Genomic DNA, 5,539 nt, shown 5'->3' with positions numbered 1-5,539 from the left:
ATCCTCCTGGTGATTCACCAAGTTGACGCATAAGCTAAACTTGAAGGAGCCACCCCAGCTAGCACATAACGTTCTGAGAACCATGTTTCTTAGAGCTTGGTGAGAGTGTTGTGCTATGGTTATTTTGCATACAACCTCCCCACCATGTTCTGGGAATTCCGCAGGATACCCAGCTAGCACATAACGTTCTGAGAACCATATTTTTCTTTGGTGGGAATTTCAGTACTTCAGCATAACGTTTCCTACAGGTTTCCTCATGGTTCAATTGAGCAACTCAAAGAAATATGTGCTGCCTCCCGGGTGGCGCAGTGGTCCAGAGACTCTGGGTTCACGCCCAGGCTCTGTCACAGCCGGCCGTGACCGGGAGGTCTGTGGGGCGATGCGCAATTGGCCTAGCATCGTCCGGGTTAGGGATGGTTTGGGCGGTAGGAATATCCTTGTCTCATCGCGCACTAGCGACTCCTGTGGTGGGCCGGGCGCAGTGCATGGTGTTTCCTCCGACACATTGGTGCGGCTGGCTTCCTGATGTTAAGAAGCAGTGCAGCTTGGTTGGGTGTGTTTCGGAGGACGCATGGCTTTCGACCTTTGTCTCTCCCGAGCCCGTACGGGAGTTGTAGCGATGAGACAAGACAGTAACTACTAACAATTGGATAACACGAAAAGGGGGTAAAACAAAAAATTATACTGAATGTAATTCAAATTGCAGTATGTTCCTGTTATAGAATATTAGCTCCAAAGTATCGTGGAGCTCCTGCACCTAAATATAAACACATATTTCTGAGTGCTAACGTTACTAGCAGCAGTAACAGTAAATCCAGGTATAATGGACACAGACATTGGCTATCACGATATCCTTCAAGTTATATTGGCCAATAAAGATTAGGCAAGTTAACAAAAATAAAGACATACTTTGAAAGAAACAATGACATTAATCCAATAAGTATTTCTGCTAAATATGCAGTTGTTGTAGATTGCTTGCTCATTCCATCCCCAAACACCATGCTAGATAGATCTAAGTGGGCCAGTTCATTTTGCATGACCCGGTGCACTTAGATGGGAAAGGGAGATACCTAGTCAGTTGTACAACTGAATGCATTTAACCCAACCCCTCTGAATCTGAGAAGTGCGGGGGGCTGCCATAATCGACATCCACGTCTGTGGCTCCCAGGGAACAGTGGGTTAACTGCCTTGCTCAGGGGCAAAACCACAGATGTTTACCTTGTCAGCTTGGGGATTCAATCCAGCAACCTTTTGGTTACTGGCCCAACACTCTAACCACTAGGTTACCTTAGTTTTTTATCATCTACTAGCAACATAACATGACAAAAGTATTTAGTCACTTTAGTACCTACTTGCCCGATTGGCCTACATCGCCGAAGCCAAGAGCAGGCTGTTCCTTTCTTGACATCAAAGCCACAGTGTATATTTGGTATATGAGTTTTTATAAATGTAATTCAAATTGCAAAAATAGAAGTGTATAATTTTTAAATATATATAAACTTTTGCATTAAGACCATTTAGATGGAATATAATCAATCTATGTTATCAGATTTGTGGACTATATATCGTGCAACCTTTCCTTTAAGTGTATTCAGGTGTGTTGGCCTCACCCATTAATTGCCCACACCTGATCTTAATGAGTGCTTGTTTCCTTTGAAATTGGGTCTGTTTGAATAGTCTAAAATGAACAGATTTCTATGAGTAAAAAAAACATGACATGCTAGCTCCATCCTGGTGGTGAAGTGGACTAACTCCATGTATAGAAATCAGAAGTTTATAAGTTCAAATCTCATTAATGCAGAGCTACAATAAAAAAGAAATGTGTTTGCCCAAGCAAATGATTTTCCATGTGTCCTGTCTGTTTGGTGTTCAAATCAGTTAACCCAAACTAAGCTAGGAGTGTTATTACAAGTCTTATTGAAACATGTTCTCTTCAAATAACCTATACATTTCATTCTCAGAAAGTTAATCAAATCTCCCAGGAAAACTTTAAGGGAACCATAGTAAAACGTTCTCAAAACCTCCCTGAAACCAGAACAGGTGACATTTTCACTTTTGTTGTCAAAACGTTTAAAAAACATTATGTTTTACCGGTAAGAAAACGTATGGCTTCATTCCCAGAACCAATGTGAAACCAGAAATGTACGTTCCCACAACTTCCAATGAGCCAAATGTGCTATCTGGGATGACTGGAACTTGTCACAACCAATTTCTATCTCTGTGATTCTTCCTTTTCATCAAACACATACTTATTTCATTCCCATGATGTTTCATCGGGAGATTTGTAGGCCTACATATTATGTATAGGTGAATTAAAGTTAAGTGAATAGGGTTTAGGAATAGAGTGTCTGTGTGTAGTCACTGTGTATTTAGGTGTGTGTGTGTGTGTGTGTGTGTGTGTGTGTGTGTGTGTGTGTGTGTGTGTATGTGTATGTATATGCCTATTTGAATGTTTGCCTGCTTCACTCCTACTTTTCTCTTTTGTGTTATAGTCATTCCTTTGGCATTAGCATTATTGACAGTTAGACTAGTCTGATCTCCTGCTCTCACTTCCACCTGTCAGTTAACGTGTGCCATTGTGCACCCAGAGTGTGAGCTGCGATTGATGTATGTGTATGTGTATGTGTGTGGGTGTGTGTGTGTGAGAGAGAGAGACCAATGTTAAATCTAACAATTTAAAAACGAATATTTAATTATTATCAAAACATTGATATGTGTCTGCTCATAGGATTCAGATAACATAGTATGTTGATATTGGATCAAGGCAAGTCAGTGGAACAAGTGTAATTAGTGTAATTCCTTTGCCAAAGTGGTACAGTAGGCTATATGGGATGGGTCTAATGATTTATATATATACTCTAGATGACATTTAGGGGACGCTGCCCCCGTGCCTCCACGGTCAAGATGCCCCTACCCCTACACTAACCCTTACCATTTTACATGTCATCTTCAATGGGGTAGGGATGTCCCAAAGATCCCGGATAGCACAGACCATCTTGGCACTCCCCACCATTGTAAACAATATTTTGGAAGCTTTAGAAATGCATTTGTTAACGTCTACATTAGTTTTTGCCACATTTATTCAATTAAAACACCTTAATGCATACCAATTAATTATATTATGTGAGCTAAGTATACTTTTTGAGATTACTAATGATAATCAAATCAAATCAAATCAGATTTTATTTGTCACATACACATGGTTAGCAGATGTTAATGCGAGTGTAGCGAAATGCTTGTGCTTCTAGTTCCGACAATGCAGTAATAACAAGTATCTAACTAACAATTCCAAAACTACTGTCTTGTACACAGTGTAAGGGGATAAAGAATATGTACATAAGGATATATGAATGAGTGATGGTACAGAGCAGCATAGGCAAGATACAGTAGATGGTATCGAGTACAGTATGTACAAATGAGATGAGTATGTAAACAAAGTGGCATAGTATAAAGTGGCTAGTGATACATGTATTACATAAGGATACCGTCGATGATATAGAGTACAGTATATACGTATGCATATGAGATGAATAATGTAGGGTAAGTAACATTTATATAAGGTAGCATTGTTTAAAGTGGCTAGTGATATATTTACATAATTTCCCATCAATTCCCATTATTAAAGTGGCTGGAGTTGAGTCAGTGTCAGTGTGTTGGCAGCAGCCACTCAGTGTTAGTGGTGGCTGTTTAACAGTCTGATGGCCTTGAGATAGAAGCTGTTTTTCAGTCTCTCGGTCCCAGCTTTGATGCACCTGTACTGACCTCGCCTTCTGGATGATAGCGGGGTGAACAGGCAGTGGCTCGGGTGGTTGATGTCCTTGATGATCTTTATGGCCTTCCTGTGACATCGGGTGGTGTAGGTGTCCTGGAGGGCAGGTAGTTTGCCCCCGGTGATGCGTTGTGCAGACCTCACTACCCTCTGGAGAGCCTTACGGTTGAGGGCGGTGCAGTTGCCATACCAGGCGGTGATACAGCCCGCCAGGATGCTCTCGATTGTGCATCTGTAGAAGTTTGTGAGTGCTTTTGGTGACAAGCCGAATTTCTTCAGCCTCCTGAGGTTGAAGAGGCGCTGCTGCGCCTTCTTCACGATGCTGTCTGTGTGAGTGGACCAATTCAGTTTGTCTGTGATGTGTATGCCGAGGAACTTAAAACTTGCTACCCTCTCCACTACTGTTCCATCGATGTGGATAAGGGGGTGTTCCCTCTGCTGTTTCCTGAAGTCCACAATCATCTCCTTAGTTTTGTTGACGTTGAGTGTGAGGTTATTTTCCTGACACCACACTCCGAGGGCCCTCACCTCCTCCCTGTAGGCCATCTCGTCGTTGTTGGTAATCAAGCCTACCACTGTTGTGTCGTCCGCAAACTTGATGATTGAGTTGGAGGCGTGCGTGGCCACGCAGTCGTGGGTGAACAGGGAGTACAGGAGAGGGCTCAGAACGCACCCTTGTGGGGCCCCAGTGTTGAGGATCAGCGGGGAGGAGATGTTGTTGCCTACCCTCACCACCTGGGGGCGGCCCGTCAGGAAGTCCAGTACCCAGTTGCACAGGGCGGGGTCGAGACCCAGGGTCTCGAGCTTGATGACGAGCTTGGAGGGTACTATGGTGTTGAATGCCGAGCTGTAGTTGATGAACAGCATTCTTACATAGGTATTCCTCTTGTCCAGATGGGTTAGGGCAGTGTGCAGTGTGGTTGAGATTGCATCGTCTGTGGACCTATTTGGGCGGTAAGCAAATTGGAGTGGGTCTAGGGTGTCAGGTAGGGTGGAGGTGATATGGTCCTTGACTAGTCTCTCAAAGCACTTCATGATGACGGATGTGAGTGCTACGGGGCGGTAGTCGTTTAGCTCAGTTACCTTAGCTTTCTTGGGAACAGGAACAATGGTGGCCCTCTTGAAGCATGTGGGAACAGCAGACTGGTATAGGGATTGATTGAATATGTCCGTAAACACACCGGCCAGCTGGTCTGCGCATGCTCTGAGGGGGCGGCTGGGGATGCCGTCTGGGCCTGCAGCCTTGCGAGGGTTAACACGTTTAAATGTCTTACTCACCTCGGCTGCAGTGAAGGAGAGACCGCATGTTTTCGTTGCAGGGCGTGTCAGTGGCACTGTATTGTCCTCAAAGCGGGCAAAAAAGTTATTTAGTCTGCCTGGGAGCAAGACATCCTGGTCCGTGACTGGGCTGGATTTCTTCCTGTAGTCCGTGATTGACTGTAGACCCTGCCACATGCCTCTTGTGTCTGAGCCGTTGAATTGAGATTCTACTTTGTCTCTGTACTGGCGCTTAGCTTGTTTGATAGCCTTGCGGAGGGAATAGCTGATACTGCCCCCACTACAACAAAACAATACTTAAATACATGTAATTTTGTCCTTTAAACATTTAATTGAAATACAGTACAATTCCATTCATTCCTACTGAGGACTGCTCCTACTGGGGAGTGCCAATATGGCTGACCGGTGGCTTTATCACCATCCATCCATCATCACAGTGAACCATTATTTTAACAGGTTGCTGCGTGCACCCCTTAGTGGTGGTGAGCAGTC

This window comes from Oncorhynchus clarkii, chromosome 14 (genome assembly GCF_045791955.1).
Source record: "Oncorhynchus clarkii lewisi isolate Uvic-CL-2024 chromosome 14, UVic_Ocla_1.0, whole genome shotgun sequence".
Lineage (NCBI taxonomy): Eukaryota > Metazoa > Chordata > Actinopteri > Salmoniformes > Salmonidae > Oncorhynchus > Oncorhynchus clarkii.
The sequence above is the reverse complement of the archived record's forward strand: the minus strand, read 5'-3'. Positions refer to the sequence as shown.